The sequence below is a fragment of the Camelus bactrianus genome, chromosome X (genome assembly GCF_048773025.1).
Source record: "Camelus bactrianus isolate YW-2024 breed Bactrian camel chromosome X, ASM4877302v1, whole genome shotgun sequence".
In the NCBI taxonomy this organism is placed as follows: domain Eukaryota; kingdom Metazoa; phylum Chordata; class Mammalia; order Artiodactyla; family Camelidae; genus Camelus; species Camelus bactrianus.
The window spans coordinates 75,403,158-75,420,679 of NC_133575.1; the positions used below are offsets into that span (position 1 = coordinate 75,403,158).

General features: G+C 34.4%; 1 pseudogene; it reads right to left on the reverse strand.

Moving 5' to 3' along the window:
* Positions 1-15,843, reverse strand: part of LOC105065939 (cytochrome c oxidase subunit 7A2-like, mitochondrial pseudogene) — a 54,163-nt pseudogene extending 38,320 nt beyond the window's left edge.
* Between the last annotated feature and the right edge of the window lie 1,679 nt (positions 15,844-17,522).

The following is a 17,522-nucleotide window of genomic DNA, read 5'->3' on the forward strand; positions in this document are numbered from 1 at the left end:
AATGTATTGCTAAATTTGAGTTGCTGATATTTTGTTGAAGATTTTTGCATCTATGTTCATCAGAGATATTGACCTGTAATTTTTTTTGTACTGTCTTTGCCTTTTTTTTTTTTTTTTTTCTTTGTATCAGGGTAATGCTGGGTCTGTAGGAAAGAGTTTGAAAGCATTGCTTCTCTTCAATTTTGTTTTGAATAGTTTGGGAAGGATAACTATTAACTCTTCTTTAAATGTTTGGTACAATTTACCTGTGAAGATGTCTGCTACTCAACTTTTGTTTGTTGGAAGTTTTTTGATTACTGATTCAATTGCATTACTAGTGATGTGTTTATTCAGGTTGTCTATTTAATCTTGGTTTAGCCCTGGAAAATTGTATGTTACTAGGAATTCATCCATTTCTTCTAGTTTGTCCGATTGACTGGCATATAGTTGTTTGTCATAGTCTCTTATGATTCCTTGTATTTCTGTGGGACAAGTTGTGATTTCTCCTCTTTCATTTCCAATTTTATTTGGCCCCTCTCTTTTTTTCTTCATGACTCTGGCTAAAGGTTTATCAATTTTGGTTATCTTTTTAAAGACCCAGCTCTCATTTTCATTGATGGTTTCTACTATTGTGTTGTTAGTCTCTACTGTGTTTAGTTCCACTGTGATCTTTATTATTTATTTCCTTCTACTAACTTTGCACTTTGTTTGTTCTTATTTTTCTAGTTCATTTAGGTGTAATGTTAGATTGTTTATTTGATATTTGTCTTGTTTATTGAGATAGGCCAGTATCAGTTTAAACTTCCTCTAGATTTTAATATGTTGTTTTTCCATTTTAATTTGTCTCTAGGTATTTTTTTATTTCCTCTCTGATCTCTTCCTTGATCCACTGGTTGTTTAGTAGCATGCTGTTTAGTTTCCACATCTTTGTGTTTGTTCCAGTTTTCTTCGTGTATTTGATTTCTAGTTTCATACCATTGTGGTAGGAAAAGATACTTGATATGATTTCAATTTCAACTTTATTGAGACTTGTCTTGTACATGTGATCTATCTTGGAGAATGTTCCATGTGCACTTGAAATGAATGTGTATTCTGATGCTTTTGGATGGAATGTTTTACACATATCTACTAAGTCTATCTGGTCTAATGTGTCATTTAAGGTCACTGTTTCCTTGTTGATTTTCTGTGTGGATGATCTGTCCATTGATGTAAGTGGGGGTTTAAGTCCCCTATTTTTATTATATTGCTATCAATTTCTCCCTTTATCTGTTAATATTTGCTTTATGTATTTGGTGCTCCTCTGTCAAGAGTATATATATTTCCAATTGTTGTAACTTCTTCTTTAATTGATCCCCTAATCATCACATAATGCCCTTCTTTGTCTCCTGTTACATTCTTTATTTTAAAGTCTATTTTGTGTGATATAAGTAATGCTACCCTGGCTTTCTGTTTGTTTCTGTGTGCATGAAATATGTTTTCCCATTCTCTCACTTTCAGTCAGTATGTGTCTTTAAATCTGAAGTGAGTCTTTAGTACACAGTATATGTATGTGTGGGTCTTGTTTTTGTATCCATTCAGCCAGTCTGTGTCTTTTGCTTGAAGTATTTAGTACATTTACTTTTAAAGTGATTATTGATAGGTATGTACTTATTGCCATTTTTTCACCAGTGTTTTCTGGGTGTATTGTTTTGTTTTTTTTGTAGTTCTTCTCTATTTCTTTTTCTTTGGTCTTTCCCCTTGTGGCTTGATGATTTTCTTTAGTGTTATATTTGAGTTCCTTTCTGTGAATTTTTTTTTGTTTGTGTGTGTGTATATCTACTATGTGTTCTTGGTTAGTGATTAACATGAGTTTCATAATTATTGACCTATATATACATGGTAGTTTATTTTAAGCTGATAGTCACTTGTTTGAACACATTCTAAAATCATTAATGTTTTACTACCCCCTTTATTTTATTTTTTTATGTAATATTTTCCATCTTCTTATTTTGTGTATCCCTTAATTAATTAATATAGTTATAGTTGATTTTACTACTTTTGTTTTTTAACTTTTATACTAGATTTTTAAGTGGCTGATCCACTGCTTTTACTGTATTTACCTTAATCAGTGAGTTTTTCTTTCATATATTTTCTCTTTTCTAGTTTTGACCTTTTCTTTTCTGCTTAATGAGGACTATAACATTCTTTATAAGGCCACTGTAGTGGTGATGAGCTCCTTAATGTTTTGCTTGTCTTGGACACTCTTTATATCTCCTTCAATTCTTAGTGATAACTTTGCTGAGTAGACTATATGTATTTTTTTTCTTTCAGCACTTAAATATATCATGCCACTCCCTTCTAGCGCGCAATGTTTCTTCCGAAAAATCAGCTGTTATTCTTACAGGGATTCCCTTCTATATAATTCATTGTGTTTCTCTCTTTGTTATTTCTGATCCTTTCCCTCTCTTTTACTTCTGGGACCTTTATAACGTGAACGTTAATATATTTGACGTTGTTGCAGAAGTCCCTTAAACTATCCTTAGTTTTTAAAATTCCTTTTTCTTTTTGCTGTTTTGATTGGCGATTTTTACTATTCTGTCTTCCAGATCACTGATCCATTCTTCTGTATCATATAATTTGCTGTTGATTTCCTCTGGTATATTCTTCATTTCAGTTATTGTAATCTTCAGTGATGATTGGTTCTTTCTTATATTATCTTACTCTGTGTTGAAGTTCTCACTGTATTCCTCCATTCCTCTCCCCAGTTTGATGAGCATCTTTATGATCATGACTTTTAACTCTTTATCAGGTAAATTACTTATCTCTATTTCATTAGTTGGTTTTTTTTTTTTTTTTTTTTTGCTGAGGTTTCATCTTGTCTTTCTGTTTGAAACATGTTTTCTGTTTCTTCGTTTTGTTTGACATTCTGTATTTTGTTCTATGAGTTAGCTGAAACAGCTACCTCTTCTGATCTTGAGAGTGTGGCCTTGTATAGAAGCATCCTCTGTGTTGATTCCATGTGCCAGGCATCTTAAGCAGGCTGGCTGGAGCTGGAGCGGGCTCTATATGTAGTTGTAAATTTGATGAGTCCATGGGAGTAGGTTAGTTCAGAGTTTTCCTATGCCTCCATCTTGGAAAAGAATTGAAAAAAAAATTTTTTTTAAATTTCATGTTTATATTATTCTTTGCTAGTGCATAGAAATACAATTGATTTTTGTATCCTGATTTGATATCCTGCAACTTTTCTAAACTCACTTATTTGTTCTAGTAGTGTTTTTATCTATTTTATCAGATTTACTATTTAGATAATAATGTCATCTGCAAGTAAAGACAATTTTTATTTACTTATTTCCAATCTGGATACCTTTTATTTACTTTTCTTACCTGATTGCACTGACTAGATCGTCTAGTACAGTGTTGAAATTGTGAGACTAGACATGCCTGTCTTGTTCCTGATCTTAGGGGGAAAGCATTCAATGCAACATAAATATATATGGTGCCCTGACAGATGTTTGTTTTTTCTAAGTAAGTGGCTTTCATGTGAAGATAATACCTCTCTCTCTCCTGGGGTATATTTGACAATATCTTAACATCATTGATTGTCAAAACTGAGGAATAACTACTGGCACATAGTAGGTAGATGCCAGGGACACTGATTAACATCCTATAATGCACTAAATAGACACCTACTTCCAACACAAAGGCTTATCTGGCCCAAAATATCAATAGTGTCTAGGTATAGAAGCCTGATAGAATTTTTTTTCCTTTATGTTGAGATAACTAAGTTATTATTTGTGATTATATTTTGACTAGGAATATTCAAAATGACCTTTGAGTACAGTCATAATTTATATAGTTTCTGTCCCTATTTGCAACATTGACTGTTGGCTTGTGTAAGTAAACATACTCATGTCCAAATGTAATAATGGTTCAGTCAATTCAGTTTCTTCTCCTTAATTCTTATGGCTTAGGTACCTATTCATATCTTCCCCTTTTAAAGAAGGGAAAAAGAATGACAGTATTTGTTAAATCAATTAGGGATATTGTTTTACAAAGCAGTTTTGATAACTTAAGTAAAAATGGCCAGAAAAAGTAAAAGATAATATAAATATAATCTCATTGCACCTACATTGTAACTTATATGTTTTAGATGTAAATAATTTATAAAGACATAGATGGTCTCTACCAGTTGCAAAGTAGCTAAGTAGCTAGCTATTGCTTAGATCCCACTACCAGAGTAGCTGATAATAAATCCCTCCTTCAGTCTTCCATCTCCAAGCTTAATGTCATCATCAACTAAAGCAAATGTTGCAGTATGTGTTATATAAAGTTCTCTTTCCCCCATTAGACTGTGGTTTCCTTGAGGACTTTAGCTAGTTTGTCCACCATTTTATGGTCAGTACCTAGAAAAATGCCTGGTGCATAGTAATTACATAATAAATATTTGTTGAATTGGATTGAACTTATCAGTATACTAGTGACTTCACATTTATGTTATGAGAACTTGTAGGTATTCAGAGTTAGGACTTCAGTGGCTTTTGCTTTTGACATGCTGAGTGGTCCCTGGTTAGGTGATAGGTCTGACAATCACTCCATTGGCACCGTTTGATCTTTCCTTAAGATGATCATAGAAATATGTCAGAAAATTTTGTTAAACTTTTGGTAGTTAACAAAAATTAACTAATATAAAATAAGAAAATCAATTGCAAACACTTTACATGTTGTTACCTAATTTTCAGCCTAATTCTTGTCCTTCTGACACCACAGGCTACAGTTGCATTTCATCACATGTCATGGACTGGTAAAAATGCACATAAAAGGAGGCAATCTATTCTCCACTGCTGTATCAATGTTTAGAAATGTACAAATAGGTTTCAAAAACTTACAAACAACCTGTCCTCTATTCTGTTAATCTAACAACCAATTTAATCAAAATAATACACAAAATTAAGATATTTAGGTAAATACGTTGGTAGATTAGTGATGATCTGCCTGAGAGAAGATAAGCTTTTAGATAAGAGATGTGACTCATTTTTATTAATAACATTCTTTTCAATTAGATGACACTTACATATATTTTTCACTAGCTAACCCATTTTATAGTTAAAGTGCACATCAGTAAGATATATTTAACCTGCTTATAAAACTATGGAATAAAATAAATATATTTCCAAAATACAAGTAAATAATTTCTATGTTCTATGTTATATATGAATAAATTTCTGCACAGAAAAGTTACATTTTCACTATGATTTAGATAGTGCTAGTGACAGCTGACCAATACTTATCATTAAGGTGGTAGAAACCAAGCAGAATATATTTTATCTTTGCTCAGGCCATAACTAATATGAAATATGTATCTCCTTTCTTTTTAATCATGATATCTGTCATACTTGATACAGAGTAATAATTTCAGTATTTGGATAAGGAACATAATGCTTACAGAAACTGTTAGAGCAGGCAGATAGCTAGATATGAGCAGAGAAAAGGGGACACAGGCCAAATGGCAGGAACTGGGCAGAATATTCATTAGGGATGGAAGGCTTTGGGGTTGTATTCCCTGATTTTCAATCCAACTCTACTTTATCAAAGGGAGGAAAGATTTCTGTCCTTATTTAGTCTGGTTTGGAAGTGTCAAGGCATTGATGCATGATGGGCACTTCTAATCTGCAAGGCTAATTTTATTGAAATGAAGGCATAATGAGCAAAAGGTTACATTCAGACACTGGAGATTCCTGCCTTTTCCCACCTTTCTTTGTCAGCCTTCAGGCTGCTGGTCACCCCGTAAGTTGTGACCACTTATCAGCCCAGAGGTTCCTGCCTTTCCTTCTCTGCCCAGGGACCCCTGGTGCTTACATGATGTAGGGTTTCCTGCATTTGGCCTGTGCCCCTCCTTTCTCCCAATTCCTGCCATTTGGCCTAGCATCCCCCTTTCTTTGCTCATATCTAGCTATCTGTGTGCTCTAACAAAACCATCTTAAATGAGCCAAGGAAACAAACATTTAATCAAACAAAGGACACAATAGAAATCATTTTATCTAATGAAACTTTATTTGGGTCAACAAATATACTTTGAGTCAAGACAAATGAAATATTTCTCTCTAGTACAAGTAATAATACTTTAGATTATTTTTAAAAGTCACAAAGAAAATCTTATTCTAGTTACTGAGTTACAGTTCTGGGTGCTGGAAATTCATTGGAAACCTCTCAGGGCTATAATTTAGATTTGACAGCAATCAGTGTTTGCAGTCTTTTTTTTTTTTTTTTTTTTTTACCAAGGTTAAGGTTATGTTTTGGCTATAACATTTCTGATTGCATTTGTCATTATTGTATTAAATCAACTTCCTTTGATTTTGTCGTTTAAACTCAATGTCTACAGATATTTGGCGATTAAACCACATTATATCTGTATAGACATAGTGGTCTTATTAAAAGCACAGGGTGCTTAAATCAGACAGAGAAAGACAAATATTGTATGTTATCACTTACATATGGAATCTAAAAAATACAACAAACTAGTGAATATAACAAAAAAAGAAACAGATTCACAGATATAGAGAACAAACTAGTGCCAGGGGGAGAGGGGAGGGTGAGGGGCAACATAGAGGTAGGGGATTAAAAAAAGGACAAAGTGGGAAAAAAAGTATTTTTCTATTTTTCTCTGTCTAAAGAATCTTCATTTCTTTGTTTGGTAACTTTTCCAAGCACGGGCCTCATTAATCACTGTGTAGGAAGAAGACACTGTAACTTTTTTATTTTTTATGATTTTGTTAAATTCAGTCACATGTGATACACGATTATAGAATAACATCCAAATACATATGGAATTAAAACAATGCATGGTAGTACTTCTAAGTAAATATTTAGTACTCTATAATGTTACCCAAAAACTGGGTTTGCTTCTTGGTGAGTGTCGAGCCAAAATACAGAACCAAGCCAAGCATCACAAGAAAGGAGGATTTATTACTTGCAGCAAGAGAGAACACTGGGCATCTTTCCCAAAACAATGTCTCCCCAAACAGCAAAATTGGGCAAGTTTTAAGCTAAGGATACATGCATATTCATAAAGGGCTTTGGGCAGTGTATGTATCTTCGTGAAGGGACTTGAGGAGAGATGTCAGCACAGAGTTGGGGCAAAGGTCGACGGAGTCTAGGCTTTAGCTGAATGAAATCACAAGGGTCAGAAAAGGTCAACATCATCATCCCTTAGGTTCTGGTTGATCTGGTGGTTGGGCACTTGAGGGGGTTTAAATTCTGCAAAACAGCTTAAGAATGTAATTCAGGCTAATCTTCACCATTGAAACAAAACTGGGAGTCTGTCTCTGATTTGGTTAAGTTATCTCCCTGGCCTGGTAATAGCTATTTGTTTTTACCTTCTTTTTTTCCCATAAAATCTTTCACTACTGAGACCTATTCTGCAGAGACAAGCATTGGCAGGCTTAGATCACAAAATAGTTTAGGCCTAAAATGGCTTCTCATGTCAATAAACCCATGCCTGGTTCTCTTTCTCCAGGGACCCCTTACCCTATCTGCTTACAATAAGGATCCTTTGTTATGCATACCAAAGCAGATTGCTCAGAAGAAGAAGAAGAAAAAAAACCAAGAAAATAAATTAAATAAGAATGAGGAATTCAATAGCATACAGACTAAGTTTTGAAAAATGAGAAAAATTTTAGAGGAAGACAGTAGAGTATATAATTTAAGCATAAAGAGTAAACTTAATAAGATAAACTAAAATGCATTAATGCTTTCTGAGGTTAAAACAAAAGAAAAAGGTAAAGCTGAATCAGCTAAATGCTTTCTGACTGCTCATTTTGACATCTATTTGTACTGAGTAGCATAAAATATGTAACTAAAGAAAAGAATAGAAAATTGTATTTTAGCATCTGGAAATAGAAAACAAAACGTGGGAAAATTCTATCCACAGGTTATATGTATTATCTCACAGAACTTTTGTCTTTAAATAGACTGTTTTATATACCTGAAATTATATTTTCCTTCCCCAATCAGTCATCAATCCAGCAAATAATATACATTCTGTTGTGTGACACAGTGGGGGTGGGCCAGTAATGCAGGTTGGTGAAAGAATTTACCAGAGGTTAAGTATAAGAATAGAAAGGAGTTTATTAGGGTTCACTGTCAAAGACAACTGTGGGCCACACAGGTGAGGGGTGCCTGTGTGAGCACTGAGGGCCGGTTGTTGGGATCTTTTATAAGGTCAGGTCACAAGGTGCCTGATCAGCTTGTGCCCAAGTCTCTGATTGGTTGTAGTTGAGGTAAGAGGTTTAGGGCCCGTGAAGGGCGGTGGGATTTGACTCTGATAAGGTGGGCATTACCTGGGGCTATCAGTTTGTTAAGGGAAACATACCCAATAAAGAATGTACTTTACCTGTGGAGTGATCATAGGCAGACATGTGACAGCCCAGAAATGGGGGTTGTTGGACTTTGAAGGATGTCAGTGGGCCCAACATATTCTTGAGTAGCTAAGCTTCTATGGGTGTTATTAAAACTCATCACAGGAAAACAAATGAGAGAGGTGGATTACTTTATAAACCATGCAAGCCTAAAAAATGGCTAATCTTGCTGCATTTTTGGCCATCTCTTCCAAGTCCATCCTGTAATCTAAATCAATGAGGAGTTTATCAGCATATAATATGTTCTGTAAAGCGATTTTATCCATTAGGCTGGGCTTTTAGGGATGTTTATAAAAATGTGGACAAATTAAATATACCAAGTATTGATTAGACTTGCAATTTCACTGGAAAAGAATATTAAAAAAGAAAATATTAAATGTATTTTTAAATAAATGTATCCATTTGGTGACTCTACTCTCCAGCTGTTACAAATTACTTTCCATATGACCATTCCTCAATAAGAGTTTTGTTAAATATGATAATGGCTGATAAGCATTTCCAAATGCAATGTATGCTTTGTTCATCCAAATAACTTGGCATTTTAATCCAGTATAAGCAGGTCTTTAAGATATCATAATTTGAGGCAGTCTTTACTAATTGTCAAATAATTTTCATAATTATATTAATCTTGGGCTGTAAAATACTCATCTTTATGACTCAAATACAGGTTTTGTTGAAGATGTTAATAAAACTATACTTGTTACATTCCTGATACATTTTATTTGGAAAAGTAGGCAGGTGTATTTTTATTACTAAATAATTTGTTTTGTACCCTTTTCCCCAAAGTTCTGTATAACTGTTTCAAATCTTTGAAATTAATGATGAGAACAAAGGTCAAGAATAAGAATGCTGGGAGCTGATCTGGGAGAAATTCCTAAACTTAAGCCACCAAGTGCTCCAATTTAAACAGGAGGTTGAACCAAAACCAAATTAAACAGCAGGTCCAAAATCTGAGTGACTAAATTCAAGGTTAGAGGGTAGGCAACTGTTTGCACAAAATGTAATCTTGATACAAATGTAGAGATTGGTGGGCAGTAAAGAGGGCTGTTAAGAAGTGTTTGGGATCAGGAAAAGGGCTGGGAGAGTGGAGCAGGCCTGCAGCAATTCCTGAGCTGAAAATCAGGTCTTCAAGGGTAACTTTATTATTTTACTAGTGACATGGATTTTTTGAAACATTCCTTAAGAAATGTAGAACAGAATATACCACCCCAAAATATCTCTGGCATGCGAATTATTTTGAGTTGAAAACAATCACAGCCCAAAGAAGGACTCAGGAAGAAACTTTGACCTTCCCCCTAACTGCCTGAAGAATTTAGGTAGGTGGCTTATTACAGGAATAGAGCTATTGCCAGAGATATCTGCAGAAAATATGGGCTAGGTGTGCTGTGGGAAACTCAGATCAGAGATCTGTCTATCTGTAATCTGAGACAGAGATCATGGTTTACCCTGTGTCCCATTGTCATTGCTTGGCTGAGCAAGCATTTTTTTTTTAACCAAACTTTTGCTTTTCCATCTCCATGCGAATTGCCTTCTTCCCCTGTGAAGTTCCAAACCACTCCCCGCGACATCCTCTTTTGTCTTTTGCTGGAGATGAGGGTGAGGGTTTCAGCCATTTTGGTGAGTTACTCAGTTTTCCTGGGTCTGTCCCGTGTATACATGTAACCAACTTTTGTGTGATTTTCTCCTGTTCATCTGTCTCATGTCAATTTAATTCTTAGACCAGCCAGAAGAACCTAGAAGAGTAGAGGGAAATTTCTTCCTCCCCAATAGAACCAGTGGAATAGTCAAGTGATATGGGGCTCAATGAAAGCCAACATTTCAAGTGTTATTAATTCTCTGGAAATAAAAGGTTTGCAAATGATGCTAATTTAAGTAGACCCTCTAAACAATTTGCAAGGCAAAAGTAGTATCCAAAGTGACCCGCTTAGTTTCATATAGCAACATTGAAGTACCAGCAAAATAGCACATGTGGATACAAAAGGCCAACGACAGAAATGTATATTGGAGAAACTACAGCTATGCACACGATGGCAGAAGGATGTCTTCTGATTGTAAAGGAATGCAGTGAAACAGTCAGTGTGTTTTGATGTGATTAGAGTGGGAGAGATAGTGCAGTAAATTAAGAGGCTTTAATTTGCTGGGAGGCAAACATGTACCACATTAAAGGATTGGGAAGTGCTCTTTTTGTCTCAAAAAAGACTTCTCAAGATTCTTAATACTTCATTAATTTGAAGCATTTTTGCTAGTGGGGTTGCATTGAAAATATACTCTGAACCCTTGCCGGTGTCCTAGCAAACAGGTCCCTAAAGAGCATATAAGTAACTGAGAAAGAGGTATTTTGAAAGCTAATGTAATGTACCTTTATTTCTACTACTTAAATGTCATATATTGTGAGTCTTACTACAATACTATCACTGCTACCATTTATTCAGGTCTTATAATATGCCAGGAACAATATACACCCTATTTCATTCTTACAACAACCTTATAAGGTAGCTATTATTGGCATTTTACAAATAAGGGAAATAAAGCTCAAAGAGTTTAAGCAATTTACCCAAGGTCCCACTGCTACCAAGATACTTGAACTCAGGCCTCTTTTACCTTGAATTCTATCATCTTTCCACTACTACCATGGTGAGTCAGTAGTGTTGTCTTAGTATGTGAAGTTGAGATATCATTTATTGTCAGAAAAATTATAATCTTTTTTTTAGATAGATAAATACAGTGACAGAGATAGGTACATACAAAGAAAAGGAAGGTAAAGAAAAATGAGAGGAAAAGGAAAGGAAGAAAACTGGAGAGTGCAAAGAAGAGGACCATATATATAGGATGTACCAAAATGTGGCCAAGTATTAACGAGAAAATTTAAATAAACTGAAAATACTTATTTTTTGCTCATACAGATGATAAAAGTGTTAGTTAATACTGTGACAGCCAGTACAACTTGAACAAACTTCCAAATCAAGCCAGACTATAGCCATCCCTCGGTATCCATGGGGGATTGGTTCCAGAACTTACTACAGATACCAAAAACCTCTGATGCTCAAATCCTATAGCAGCCCCTCTATATCCATGGATTCAACATCCATCAATTCAACCAACCCTGGATCATAAACATAGTATGTATTTATTGGAAAAAATCCACTTTTAAGTGGACCTCCCCACCACAGTTCAAACCCCTGTTGTACAAGGGTCAGCTGTATATGGACTAAATATGATTTGTGGTATCACATAGAAAGTCCCACATAGGCTTTAAAGAAAAGCAAAAGCAGGTTCAGGTGGGCAGTTTAGAAGGGAATGCTAGAAGGTCACTTAATGACCTTCAAAGGCAGGAGGTCTGAACATAAAAAAAAAAAAAAGATACTATGAACCAGTCAGATTTCATCTCCAAATAACATAAAATGAAATTCACATAGGTTGTAATAAGAGCTAAGTTAGATGTGAAGAACACAATTGCAGAGACGATCAACAGTTTAATAAGCTTCCAAGCAAACACTATCTGCTGGCTGCCATCATTCCAGAACTACCTAGATTTGGTGATCACTTTGATCCAGTGGTTTGCTGGAGCCAGAGTACTGGCTCCCTAGAGCCAATTCCACTCATCTCTTCCCAACTCTGTGATCAATGACCATGGACGACAACTGGCAGTTTGGAATTAGCCACGAAGGGAGTATTTACACCACAGAAATAGAAAACACTACAAATCAGCATTATATTTCTAGTAAGTCAGTTTAGCCAAAACTTAACCAACACATCAGTGCCTTGAGTTGAACTAACTTTGGAACTACCTCTCAGTTCTATGATTCTCTGATTGTGCCTGTAGTTTCTGACCACAAAATCTATGTAGGCAATTCTGTTTTGTGAAAATTTTTTTTAGGAGGAGAAAGGGATATTGCAGAGTTGTAGGAGTAGAATGGGTGCTGTATATAAGAGAGGTCAGTTATCACAGAATTAGCAAGATGAACAGTTGGTATATTTAAGTCTAATTAAGAAGGCTGAAAATGATGAACTTGATCTGGCTATTTTCAACCGTTGATTTAATTATGTAATAATTGTTTATTACTTTAACTTTCACCCTAACCCTAACTCTCTTTTTTCCCCGAATCCAAATATGACTTAAATGCACCACATATAAATTTGATCTGTACTCAAATGTTTAGTATGTAATGTTTCATATCTTCCATGTGCATTTTGTTACTATTATTCATATTCTGCTCAATTCCAAAATTTGAAATGCGTCAGGTTACATACCTCTTATTAACCAGTGAAATGAAGTGTAACACTAGAGTAGGATAACTTTTTTTTTCTAGCAATGCCCAGAAAAATATATATATTGCATGAGTACACGATTAGAGCATTTAATAATATAATGAACAATGCCATTGATGCTGTTTTCCAAAAACTGTAAATAAACATGTCAAATAGACCCATCTTTTGCTGACTCTAAATTAAAAAACTGTGGTAATAACACTAAATTGCAAATCAATGTAATCACTTCTATGGGAGATTATAGCATTAGGGTTCAAGTATATAGGTTTCTGGTGATTTACTTGATAATAGGGTAGATATTAGAGAAGTCAGGCTAGAGGAAAAATTACTTTGCAAGTCCACTGCCCCATCTAATCTTCTAGAATATCAGTTGTCTTAAGCACACTTTTATCAGGAGCTGGAGACCAATTGTCTGGCAGTTTGGGCTGTTGTTTTCACTAAAATGATTTTATTATGTGAGGATACGTTATGCGTAAAATATATTCTTAAAGATAATACAAAATGATCTCTTATTAATAAGCCACACAAGTTAACTTAGACAAAGAAAGTACTACATGTTAAGCTTGATGGTTTACTTATTTTGGATAGTAGAGCATCTAATGGTAATGGTAAATACACTTTTGTAAATGTTAAGCTGATGTTGTTTAAATGTATTTATTGTAACGAGTCTATGCCCTTTAAATATGCTTCTGTTATGTTCCCACTTTCTTGTTGTTTGCTTCTTTTAAAACATAATATATTATTAGTTGATCTGTTAATCTAAAAAGAACACTGGGGCTAATTACATGAAAAATGTTAACTCACTGGAAAATAAGATACTAAAGTCAGCAGTTGTTCTTTTTCACACTCCCAGCACATCCCAAGGTTGGCATCTCTTGAGGAGCAATTAACTTTGGCAGGGTAACTGAATTCAAACACACTGAGATTTCATTTTCTCTACATTAAGAATCATAATTAATAAAGAAATTATAACATGTTGTCACAGACTATCCAATTACGGTGATAACATTCCTTTTCTTTGAAAGCTCAGGGGAAAGCTTTTTAAAGCACTGAGGTGGCGGCAGAAAATGCTTTCTTGTATATTACAGAGTTAAGATAGAGTCAGAATGACTATTGCTGCCATAGAAAGGCAATTATAAAATTATTTATATTTCTTAAAATATCCTCTTATTCCACATGGATCTTTTCTTAGCTAGATAAAATGCCAAATTCCAAATAATACTACAAAACACTTTTAAGGATAAGTATTTTAGTCCTATAATAAAGCTATTAAAAAGGTTGCATTGTAATTATAATGTAGCAAAGTGACATTTGAGCCTCAGGTATGCTTCTATTAGGATATAATTTCCACGGGATTTTCAGGCACTTTTAAAGTCACCTAGGAAATGTATGCAGAGGATAGTGGACTTATTGATCTTAGTATTGTTTATAGTTCCTTGTGTTAGCAATAACATAGTCATTTAGGGCTTAATTAAGTCAATGGCAAAATTGGAAACACCCTCCTTCCAAGGAGATGATGAGAAGGTAGAAAAGAGGGAAGAGGAGGAGAAGGGAGATGTGGAGGAGAGAATAGAGAAGGAAGAAGCAGGTGAACAGAAGGAGGAGGAGGAAAAACCCGAAATGTATATGACATGCTGGGGAAGAGGTTGGGGCGGAAGGTTGGGGTGAGGGATAACCTGATGTTCTCCAAGTTTAGCCAAGTTGGAAGCATCTATATCCCTACTGATTTCAGTGATCTTCACTAGCCTAAGGTGCAAATACAAGCCTAATATGCATAGGTATTGGTAAAATGGAAGGTAGACCTTGCTCTATGTATGTTCCATAATTTCAGAGCTGTCTTAATACACTTCATGCATACCTTTACAAAAATGTAAAACTAACTGTCAGACAGGTGTATTGTCTTGAGAGAGGGTTTAACTATCCTTGGGTTGGGATGGGTGCATCATTATACTCTGGAGAACTCAAAGAGTATGACTGTGCCGAAAACACATGCAGAATGTGAAAGAAAGGCCACCATAACTCCATCTGGTATCTCTGTAATGTGCAGCTTGATAACATGCAGTGCCATGGTGTGCACAAGTGTTTACTCATGGTAACTAAGCTGATAGTAGAAAGACTTAAGAGCAAGAAAAAAAATATTCGCAATTTAGAACAAGCTTGAATTGTTACCCTTTTTTATGAATCCTATTGAAGAAAATAATATCTACTTAGAAAATAAGTAGATGTACTTATCTATGGGGGAAAATAAGTTCCCACCACAAAGTGAAAAAACAAGTTGTAAGTTTTGCTATTTGGATGTTTTTGTTTGTGTGTGTTTTCTGCATGAGGACATATATTATGTATATGATATCATTTGACAAAGTCCTTAATAATATGAAATCTCCCTCAAATATTGGAAAAAAATCAACCATTTATAAATATTAATTGGCTTTTAAGCCTCTTCCATAGCATCTAGTAGCATCCACCTCTGTTTGATTTCATGATACAGACAAATAATTGCTTAAATATTTTCTGCACATTAACTTGCTGTTTCACCTTAAAGAAGTCACTAAATTCCACTAGGCTCACTTTTTTAGTTCTATAAAAAGAGAAACTTAGAATTTCTCTAGTGCCAATCCCAGCCCTAGAGAGGAGGACAGAGTGGATCAGGGTGAAACTATGATTCTATGATGCAATTAGGAATTTCCTCTCTGTAGATCTTCCTGGTTTTCCTAATTATTCCTCCAATATGACCTAATTCCAACTTCTTCGAAGCTACTATAGCACCTTTTATATACCATTCTTATGCCCTTTGTCATTTTTTTATTCAGGTCTCTACCTTAGGCCATAGCCAAATGCTATAAGAGTTTAAGAAATGTTTTCTTTATTTTTTCTTTTTATTCAATTTAAATAATCAAGGGTTGAGCCAGAAAATATTTGAACATCTTCTTAGTCGGCTTTATATTTGAGCCCTGGGAGAATGAAAAAGGCATATTGTCCGGTAATTCTAGTCACTCAATTTCACTTCAAATAGAGAAACTACCTCTTCAGTTTTAATATTGGGGTTACAGGTTAGGCTTTGAAGAACAGAAAGCTCCTCCTTCTGTTCACCTGCTTCTTCCTTCTCCTCCATTCCCTCCTCCACATCTCCCTTCTCCTCCTCTTCCCTCTTTTCTACCTTCTCATCATCTCCTTGTAAGGAGAGTGTTTCCAATTTTGCCATTGACTTAATTAAGCCCTAAATGACTATATTATTGCTAACACAAGGAACTATAAACAATACTAAGATCAATAAGTCCACTATCCTCTGCATACATTTCCTAGGTGACTTTAAAAGTTTTTGATCAATGGTCTAAATCATCGTTTTTGTTTAGTAGCAAAAGCATCGGCTAGCTTAAGCAACGTCCCGGTCTAAGGAAGTGGCGCTGGCTTTCTCTACTTATTATTAACTATCTACCCACAAACTGAAAATTTTAAACATAATATTTACCTTAAAGTTTAAAAAAAGAGTAAAGCTATTTCAGTGCTCCTAAAACTTGTGTTGCAAGTGAATTATCTTTAGATATAATATAACTAAACATAAAGTAACCAATTTCATAAAAACAAAACTTTATTAAGGTATATGTTCAGGACACAGATTAATAAGCATTAAACTTTTCATATTTATTCTTAAAATATAAATAGTATATGCTCATAATAAAAAATTCAAACAGAAGAAAAAATGTGCAAGAAAAAAATTAAAGGCAAAATACCCCTTGTCCTCCCCACACAAATTGCTACTTCTCACCAGAAAAATAAACATTTTGTTTATCATTCCAATAAAATATTATAAGCCATCATATATACAAACTTTTAAATTGACACAGATAAGATCCATGTACAAATTTTTGACTTTGCTATTTTGCTCAATTAATAGTATACCTTTTTGATGTTCTGTATCAGTGAACACTTTGAAATTTTTCTTACTCTAATTACTGCCTAATAGTCTATTTTATAGATATAATTGTTTATTTATTTATTTGGTGAAGTACAGTCAGTTACAATGTGTCAATTTCTGGTGTACAGCACAATGTCCCAGTCATGCGTATACAAACACATATTCATTTTCATATTCTTTTTCATTAAAAAAATGAATATGCATGTATTAATCCCAAACTCCTAATTTATCCCTCACCTGCTTCCCATTTAGTAACCATTTTTATGTCTGTGAGTCTATTTCTGGTTTGTAAATAAGTTCATTTTTTATAATTTTTTTAGATTCCACATAGAAGTGATATCATATGATACTTGTCTTTCTCTGTCTGACTTGACTTAACATGATAATCTCCAGGTCCATCCATATTGCTGCAAGTGGCATTATTTTATTACTTTTATATGGCTGAGTAGCATTCCATTATATAAATATATCACATCTTCATCTGTTCATCTGTCAATGGACATTTAGGTTGTTTCCTTGTCTTAGCTATTGTAAATAGTGCTGCTATGAACGTTGGGGTGCATGTATCTTTTCAAATTAGAGTTTTCTCTGGATATATGCCCAGGAGTGGGATTGCTGGATTATATGGTAATTCTGTTTTTAGTTTTTCAAGGAACCTAAATACTGTTCTTCATAGTAGCTGTACCAATTTACGTTCCCATCAACAGTGTAGGAAGATTCCTTTTTCCTCACACCCTCTCCAGTATTTATTATTTGTAGACTTTTTTAATAATGGCCATTGTGACTGGTGTGAGGTGTTACCTCATTATAATTTTGATTTTCATTCCTCTAATAATTGAACATCTTTTCATATGCTTGTTGACCATTTGTATGTCTTCTTTGGAGAAATGTCTATTTAGGCCTTCAGCCCACTTTTTGATTGGGTTTTTTTTTTTTAATATTAAGCTGTGCAAACTGTTTGTATA